The sequence below is a fragment of the Coptis chinensis genome, chromosome 2 (assembly GCF_015680905.1).
Source record: "Coptis chinensis isolate HL-2020 chromosome 2, ASM1568090v1, whole genome shotgun sequence".
NCBI classification, from domain to species: Eukaryota; Viridiplantae; Streptophyta; class Magnoliopsida; order Ranunculales; family Ranunculaceae; genus Coptis; species Coptis chinensis.
Window position 1 is genome coordinate 13,503,744 of NC_141457.1, and position 10,375 is coordinate 13,514,118.

Genomic DNA, 10,375 nt, shown 5'->3' on the forward strand with positions numbered 1-10,375 from the left:
CAGCTGCAGATGAAGATCCTCAAAACCAAGTCCTACAAGATTCGATGAGTAATATGGAGCATAATCTTGAGCTAGCTATGAAAAATAAAAGCATCTTCTGGAAAATAAAAAAGTAAATCTTCTTGGTTGAAGGATAGTGAAAGAAACTCAGCCTTTTTTCATAGAATTTGCCAGATTAGACAAGTCAAAAGCCTTATCATAGAATTACACATGGAGGAGGGGATGGCTTTGCACAGTAAAGAACATATATCACAGTATATTGTACAATATTACACTGCTAAATTTCAGCACAGGGAAGTAGATATAGATGAGGAACTGCTAGAACTTATCCCATACAAAGTAATTGATGACAATAACAGGATGCTCTGTGAAGTTCCTACAAATCAAGAAATTGCCGCAACAGTGATGGGAATGAATGCTGAGACTTCACCTAGTCCGGATGGTTATAATGGACATTTTTACATGAAGTGTTGGGAAATTGTTCAGAAAGATGTGCGCGCAGCAGTTAAATCTTTCTTTAAGGAGGGTATCATACCGAATGGAGCTAATGCTAGCTTTATCACTCTCACCCCTAAAGATAAGAGCGAGTGCTTTGAAATTATCCCAATATAGGCCTATTTGCATGAGTAACTTCTTGATCTAAATCTTTTCTAAGATAATTCAAAATAGGTTGAATGGGTTCATTGAAGATTTGGTCTGCAAGGAACAAAGCAGATTCATCAAAGGAATGTCCTCACAAACTGAAGAAAGCAAATTTACGTTAACTAACTATTTATGCGTAAACACAAATAATCAATTAACTAAATAAGTGCTTAATCAATATTCCTACTCTCAATTCATTATGCAATATATAAAGAGTATGGATTCGTTCCACTCATAAACTATCAAGACATAAATAGAATTCAAATAATCAAACAAAAGGAACAATGATGAGAGTAATTATAATAATATGAAAACAGTAATTTTGAGAAGCTAAAACAGTGTTTATAATGATGAGAAGAATAATTAGAGAGGGGAAATTCCACCATGCAATTCGGTTGGTTATTAGTTAGTTATCGAATCGAATATTGATCCCTAGTGAATACCAAGTCCTCTCGAATCAAGGTTCTACTAGCATGAGAGTTTAGCTCCACTACAAATCTCTTTGATGGTGGCTCTAAACTCTAGTTCATCATTATGAGGTTTATCTCTAAACACTCATAATAATGAACTTGAAATTCTATTCTAAATAACAACTATTCTAACAAGCAATCATCCTCACATGGCTTCTTTAACCTCCTCTAATGGAGATTTTAGCCTTGTTTTATTGGATAAACAATATCAAAATAATAAGATGAAGACATTAAATTAAAGAGACAAGAATTGAATATTAAACTAAGGGTTTTTATTGAAGAATTTAATGGAGGCTAGAAACTAAATTATTCTAACCAAAACTAAACAACAAAAGGAGAGAGAGAGAAAGAGAACCCTAAACTATATTAAACTAAAGTGGGAGTAGCCAATCTTTGTTTTAGTCTTAACCCTCTTTATATAGGAGAGGGTTAGATTACAATTTGGTGTATGGGATTTTAGGTTAGATTATTGACCCATAAATCAAGTCCATAACCCAATTGGTTAAATCGAAGACTTCCAATTCTGATAATGTTACTGTAGCGCACACGATTTTACCAACTTATGCTACTCTGATCGAGTCAAGGCCTAGACCATTGGAAAGAGCTTTCTGAGCCGGTCATTTTGATATAAAATAGGCTTAATTCTAAGGCCTGAGTCCAAAGATATGACATTTTGAAGTTTTATTGACTTTTCTTTAACTTTCTAATCCGGTTTGACTTTCACTTAACAGTGTTGACTTGAGTTTTTTAATCCTTTTAGCGCCTAATTAGTAACGAATTGACATTTATTTAACTCTGAAGCCTGAAATACTCAAAAGCACATAATTAGTGATAAACCTATATTATTAATAACATAATTGACTAAATAGAAATACTATTAAAGGGTTTAAACTACAGTTTTTGGCTCTTATCAAACTACCCCCAAACAGCATTTTACTTGTCCTCAAGCAAATATGTGAAATTAAAATAAGTGGCCAAAAATGTATTTTTAACTAGTCTCATTTCACTGAGTGCGACTGCATTAACCATATACAATAAGGCCTTAAACCACTAGGAATTTCCTAGTGGATGAGTTATAGCCTCGTTAGAGTTTTCTAAAGAAGGTACTCACAAACTTTATTTATACTACAACGACTAAGAAATAAAAGTAATTGTCTCCTAATTTATCTCATATATCTATACATCTACCTAGCATTTAAATAAAGATAATCAATCTAGCTCCTAAATTAATACATGCATAATAATCAAATCATCTTAAGATAAACAACTATACAATGAACTATGATATGAAATGTAATGGCATATCCATTTCTGAAACTTTTGGGTAGTGTGCCTAAGTAGGTTTTCACAAGGAATGTGTCAAAACACATAAAACTCTGATTTTTCCACTCAAGTTTGCTAACTCCAGTGTGTAGTGGGCACACGTTTCCTCAAAATCTCAATGACAATCCAAAGAAGCCGAGGTCGATCAAACATATCTACTATTTACTATCACACCAACCTATTCCTAATTGAGCTAGAGGTCTTTATTAGGTGATACGGGGAGTAGGTGTTGGTTAAAAAAGGAAGGAAATGAATATTCAAAAAGACAAGTCTGAGAAAATAAGGTCTTCATATTATGTAACTAGAGAAAACCTTGTTCTTATTTTTCTTCTACACATTGTTTTGACTCATTTTATTCTATTTTTGGAGTTTTTATTTTATTTTTCTTTTCTTTTCTTTTCTTTGGATGAAAACTTCTTTTTCTTTTCTTTTCTGAAGCAACTAACTAATTTTTGTTTAAATAGGTTTTTCTCTTCTCTTTTCTTCACTCATCTTATTTCTCAGACTTATCCAGATAGGTAGGTTGATTTTATTTTTTATTTTGTTTTATTCGGTAAAGGATTTGTGGTTTGTGAAAAGGCTAATGAAAGGCTCAGTGGGGCGACTAGCGGATAATAAATTTCATATAGGTATGAATTTCTAGCTATATCGATCCAAAGATGACCTAAATTCTCGCTTAAGATATGGTGTGGTGTTCAAACAAGTGGATGTGTGATTTCTCTACTCTGATTTGAATTCTCCCTTGTGTCATCACTCAGATATTTCACTCTTATGAGGCTTTTAGGGTAGATGCTCATAGGATATGTATTAAGTACTCTAACCTAAGTCTCAAAATAATACTGCCAAGTACAATCAAAGATGCTAATGCAAGATGTTCGTGAAAAGATGGAATGACTATTACCTATGTATTAATCTATGTTTCAAAAATTAAATCCTAATTCAAGTACTACGTGATATTTCTAGACTAATATCATCATGGAGAAGGGAACAATACTATTATGACTAAGTGCCTAGTATAAACAATATTTATGATTTTTAATTTTTTATAAAGAAAATTGCGTAATTTACATCCTAAAAGTGCCTAATATTTGCAAATGTTTCTATCCCACCCCCAAACAATTGAACGCTTTGTCCTCAAAGTGTAAAGAGATAAGGAAAGAATTTACCATAGAAACGTGGCAAAAATTGGCAGTACCTGTAACATAAATATTGTGAAGAAGAGATGATAACATGAAACACAATTAAAATGTTACATAAGAACTAACATGGACTCTACTAGAGTAAACATGACAGGCAAAGGGTGGCAAAAAGATTTGAAATGAAATACCAAAATACGCCACCCCCAAACAAAATTTGAAAACTCTTTTTAAGTTTGAAAATTTTTTTGTGGCATATACTCCATTAAGGTGGTATTTGACAAAAAACTTAGGTCTTTTAAAGTCAGATTCCCTAGACTATGCGCACTTCCAAACAAGTAAGAAACTGGGGTGGCACAAAATGGATGATGCGTGGTCAACTATAAACTAATTGTCAAAAGAGTTGGGGGTCTAGCCATAAAAACATGATACTAAAAGCACCCCCAAACAGAAAGAAGTTGTATAATTGGAAGCAAACATGTAGAAGAATGAATGAAAACTTATGCAACCCATCAAAGAACATATGCAAACCATCATGTTGTAGCTGTTTTAAAGAGTTAGAATGACCCAAAAGATGAATTAGTGATACATTAGGTGAGAAAGGAATGAAGTATGGATCCTAATGTCTTTCATGAGGCTCAGATGAGAAAAAATAAGACAAACTAGGTTTCTTACTACACTCGGTCAAAGCTTGGCTCTCAACTACAGGAATGGTGTACTCATGTGATTGTGTGCTAGGCAAAAACTCTTTCTCATGAGGGTTGAAAAAATTATAGAGGGTCTATGAGGCAATTGGCTCAAGTGCAAATTCTAGGTTCCTTTGAAATGGTGGAGGAATAGATGACTTAGTTATGATAGATGGTTGGATTTCAGCAGGTTGTAACTCAGGTGGAAGGTGGTTGGCTGGGGTGGGATCCTCACACGTTCTTAAGAAATCATAGAATTCTTCATCTAGCTTAGTTGAATCAATAAAGTTATGGTTCGTGGCTTTATCTTTAAGAATTTCATCTATTTCTTCCATTGTTATTTCCTCAGCTGCCAAACTAAATTGAGATTCACATTGCGATAAAGAAGTTACTTCCTTTAATTCCTGCACATTACCTTGTTCATGCCTTAGATTAGAATTGTTGATTTCTATTTCCTCACTCTCATCCTCTAAAACAATATAAGTTTCCTCAATGGCATCATGGTCATCCGAAACAAGTCCTACAGAGTCGTCTTCAAAAATTTCCTCATCAAGGTAGTGTGTGGAGTTAATATAATGGTTAATGGGAATAGGTTGTTCTACTGATGTGTCGATCTCTGGCAAGGTTGAAAGTTCTCTGGCAAGGTTTTGACATTTTGTTCTCTAACCGTTTTTCTATTGTTGGCTATTTGTTGGGAAATTTGGTCTGGAAAGGGTGGCGAGCTAGATGGGTGGGTGATTTCTGGCATGGTGGAAAGTTCTGGCGTAGGTGAGGTTAGCATCAATCTTGTCCGTTCTAGGTTCTGAAGTATGATTTTGTTTTGGGCCATTATTTTGTCAAATGTCGTTAGCGGAGGGGAAGCTTGGTGGTGTGGTTCTGGTTGGTATGGTGTTTAATAGTCATAGTTATTGGCGTTTGAGTGACTCTGGTTGATCTCGTACTGTGATGGGTTAAGTTGACTAGAAAACTCTTGATTGTATTGGTTACTATGAAAATTTGAAAATTGAGGCTCATAATTATTATTATATCCTATAGTAGGTCCAAACTCTTGGTATGATGAGCACTGAGAAACCCAATGCTAAGGACTACCACAGTATGAACATGGTGAAGGGTTTGCATAATAACCACATGATTGTTGGTCTACATATTGATATGCCATATTGGTTTTTTTTTAAATATATTCTAGGACAATTAATATGCAAACGAAACTCTAACTATAAATTTCTAGATAGGCGTGTGGTATTGCGTTTACAAAAAAAAACCTGATTATACTAGAATTAAAACTCCTCTGACTTTTCTTCAGCTCTCTAATCCAGTTTGACTTTCACTTAACAGTGTTGACTTGGGCTTTTTAATCCTTTTAGCGCCTAATTAGTAACGAATTGACATTTATTCAACTCCGAAACTTGAAATACTCAAAAGCACGCATTTAGTGATAAACCTATATTATTAATAACATATAATTGGCTAAATATAAATAATATTAAAGGGTTTAAACTACAGTTTTGGGCTCTTATCACAAACCAATATAGGTCTTGCTTCAGAGATGGTAAATGAGTTGGGAAAAATGACATATGGCAGAAGCATAGCTATTAAAGTGGACATCTCTCAAGCATATGACACAATGAGCTGGGAGTTTTTGTTTGCAGTGCTACACAAATTTGGGTTTCCAGACAAATGGATTAACATGGTGCACTCGCTTCTCAAATCAATGAAGCTGTCTATTCTCATTAATGGAGGGCCGAAAGGGTTTATATCAGTGGAAAGAGGGCTTAGGCAAGGAGACCCATTATCTCCTTTACTCTTTGCACTTGAAGAAGATGTTCTTAGTAGAGGATTAAACAGATTAAGGGAGGTGGGTATCACCAAATCTCTCACTTCAGCAAAAGGTAAAGATAGCCCTACACATTTACTTTATGCAGATGATATTATCATTTTTAGTAAAGGAGATAGTATAAGTGTGGGAGCAATTGCAGATTTGGTCGAGAATTATCAGGAAGCTTCTGGGCAAGTGATGAACAAGGATAAAGGTAGGATGTTTGTGGGAGGAATGAATGATACAAGAAGACACGCTCTGCAGTAGATCCTTGGTATACAAATAGGTGCTCTCCTAGAGAAGTATCTTGGTGTACCATTGATCCAAGGAAGAGTGACTAAGACATCTATTAGTCCTCTTATTGATAAAATTAGGAAGAAAATAGCAGGTTAGAAAGGCAAACTTTTAAATTTTTAGGGTAGATGTATGTTGATCAAGTCTATGCTTGCTAGCATACCTGTCTATAATATGGGAGTTTACAAGTGGCCTACAAGTGTCGTCAAAAAAGTGGAGAAGATTATGAGAAATTTCTTATGGTCAGGAAACCCTACCGTCAGAAAATCCATGACAATTGCTTGGGATAAATGTTGCAAACCTTATGAAGAGGGTGGTCTAGGGATCAAAAGATTGAAGGAATTAAACTTGGCACTCTTTATGAAGTTGGCATGGCATATTGATAAATTAGAGAGAGATAGATTTGAGAGAATATTTACTTGATTGATTTTCAATTGTTTACATACTTGTTTATATAGAGTTTACAAGTTCCTAATCTGTACATATTGTTGCTATCTACGTTAATAGAAATCCAAAAATAAATAGGAAACAAACTGTACAAGTGGCGAGAGCAGTTTACTAGAAGAGAAGGCGCAGGCGCGCTCTAATTATACTCAAATAGAGGGCGTGTGCGCTCTATGCTCTGACATGCACGAAGCTACTTCTAATACTCCCCCTCAAGTTGGAGAGTGAATGTCAAGAACACCCAACTTGCGAATTAACCTGAGGAAGGTGTCCTTGCCGAGAGGTTTAATGAAGGTGTCAGCAACTTGAGCTGAGGAAGGAACGAACTTAGGAAAGAGTAACTTGGTCTGTATCTTGTCGCGTAAAAAATGACAGTCCAATTCAATATGCTTTGTTCGTTCATGGAAAACTGGATTCTGAGAGATATAGAGGGCGGCTTGATTGTCGCAGAACATGGTCATCGAAGAGGGGTGAGAGTTGCCTAAGTCATGCAGAAGATACTTCAACCATTGAAGTTCACATGCAGCCATAGATCGATATTCGGCTTCAGCAGAAGAACGGGATACAGTTCTCTGTTTCTTTGTTTTTCAGGAGATAGGGCTAGAACCAAGAAAAGTGCAAGAACCACTAGTAGAACGATAAGTGATAGGGCAGCTAGCCCAATCAGAGTCACAGAAGCCTGAGATGTATAGAGAACTAGTAGGGGATAAGAGAATCCCTTTATTGATCGAACCTTTAAGGTAGCGGAGTATACGATGAGCAACATCTAGATGTGGAGTCCGTAGGGACTGCATGAAATGGCTGAGATAATTAACATAATAAGTGATATTTGGTCGTGTAATTGTGAGATATATGAGACACCCAATCAAGTGACGATAGACAGTAGGATCCTGAAGTAACGTGCCATCATTGGTATTGAGGTTGATGTTTTGTTCCATAAGGAACTCAGAAATATGACCACTAGTGGTACCACAATCAGACAGAATGTTCAAAAGACATTTGCGTTGTGTAAGAAATAATCCTTCTTTGGATCGAGCTACCTCAATACTCAAGAAATATTTAAGACGTCCCAAGTCCTTGATATAGAATGTTGCTTCTAAAAATTGCTTCAAGTTCTGAATGAGAGATAGATTGTTACCTGTGATTAGAATGTCGTCCACATAAACAAGAACAAATGTAGAATTAGAACCACGAATATTAGTGAACAGAGAATAATCAGACTTAGACTTAGTGAAGTTGGCATTGACAAGAGTGGTAGATAGTTTGGCAAACCATTGTCGAGAAGCCTGCTTAAGTCTATATAAAGACTTATTGAGGAGACATATCCTATGCTCCCCGTGTTTGGCGAAGTCAGGAGGTAAGGTCATGTAGACAGTTTCATCCAAATCGCCTTGGAGAAAGGTATTGTGGACATCCAGCTAATGAAGGGACCAATGTCTGATAGCAGCAATGGAGAGAAGTAATCGAATAGTGACTAATTTAGTAACGGGTGCAAAAGTTTCATGATACTCTTGTTCTATAATCTGATTGTAACCCTTGGCAACAAGACAAGCTTGGTAATGTTCAATAAAGCTATCTGCATGATATTTAATCTTGAAAACCCATTTACAACTAATAGTCTTATGATGAGGGGATAACTGAACAAGAGTTCATGTGTTATTCTGTTCCAAAGCTGTAATTTCAGCAGCCATAACAACTCTCCATTCTGGAATTTTGACAGCTTGAGAAAAAGATGTAGGAACAACTAAATAAGACACTTTAGACAAAAACGCTTTATGACAAGTAGAAAAATTAGTGTCAGAAACATAAAAAGCCATAGGATATGGAGTGGAAGACTGTGTTACCTTAGAGTCCAATTAGATGAGGTTGGTCAAACGAGGGACTGTAGGTGCCTTGGTGAGAGTAGAACAGTGATAATCTTTGATGAGAAGTGGTGGGGGTTTCGCACTCTAGTAGATCGAGGTGAGGTACGAGGGTTGAGTTGTGGTGGCTGAGGGGGTTCCAAAATTGCAGGTGACGGAGCTAGCTGAGGTGGAAGATTGATAGGAGAGAGGGCGCGGGCACGCTCGATTTGTGCTAGATCAGAGCATCTTCAAGCATCCTTCAAGACTAGCTTTTATAGCTCTTACTTCCTGGTACATGATAGAGAGATGTTTGATGTTAACATTATATGCTAGTAGAACTTTGCCTTCATGATCCCTTATAATGGCACAAAACCCACCTCCTTCAGCAGACAGAGATCCACCACCCTGCTAGTGTTCAACTTTATAGAACCTTTAGGTGGCTTAAACCATTTACATTTAGTCCCTTCCTTGCCTATGAATACAACATGAATACCAAAGTTGTACAAGAACACCCTACTATATCACGATGTCCTGTGCTTCCTTATTCTGGCATTGGAAGTAGTACTTCATATTTTTCAAAATTTTCTGCTGCACCTCAAGTGCAGACTTATATTTGCTTCTAAAACTTCTAGCATTCCATTCAATCCAAATCCTATATACTGGACACACATTATACATTTGCTTTTATTTTATACCCATAGGTGCATATATGATAGTTTTCAACCAAACAACAATTCATGAGTCGTCTTGCCAGATAAGACAGGTAGGCATGGGACTAATTAAATAAGTTGGGAAAACACATTCACCCCAAAAACAGAGAGGGAGACTGGATTGAAACCTTAAACCCCAAGAAACTTCCAGAACATGGATGTGTTTCCATTCCACAACTCCATTTTCTTGAGGAGTGGAAACACAACTAAGTTAATTCAAAATGACATGTGCTTGGGAAAAAAAAATATATATTTGTGAAGGAAATTCAGTTCCATTTTTTGTTCATTCGGCATCTATTTTTTTTTTGAATTTTGTAGTAAGAGGAACCACTGTTGATATTTATAAGAAAGGCAGTCTTCCTCAGTGGACATGTGTGGAAAGGAAAAGAAAGAAACATTCCATACGTTTCTAAACTTTTGTAGATGTGGTAAAAGAGTCTTGAATCTTGGCTAAATATTTGGACAATGTTGTTATTGTCTATATGATCAGATTGAAGTGTCCTTTACGATCAAGAGTAATGTTCCGTCGTAGAAGCTCATGGATGTGTACAGTAAGGAACGGTCACTATGCTTCATTGTTGATGGTAAACAACTTCAGGGACACCAGTATACTGATGACGTACATCTCTTTTATATATGTCTCCTTATTATCTTTTGTCTCAAATTATATTTAAGTACAACAAGAATGCTCTAAATTAAAGCTTCTAATTGATATATATATTTTTTTTTTTGGTTTTGGTAACAGTATGAACTGGATGATGGAGTTACGATTGATGCTTTTGTCGAAGTGTCAAACAATGGCGTGTTGGAGAAAATGATACCAATCGATCCCTGCTAAGATAGCTTGTCTATGGACACTCCAAACTCTAATCAAATCTAAGTTTTCATAACAACCAACAACCACAACCCTAAGCTATGGAATCAATAACCACAACAAGCAATAACAATGTAGAGTAAAACCATAACACAAGATGTAACGTGGTTCAGCCAATAATACCTACTTCCAGAAG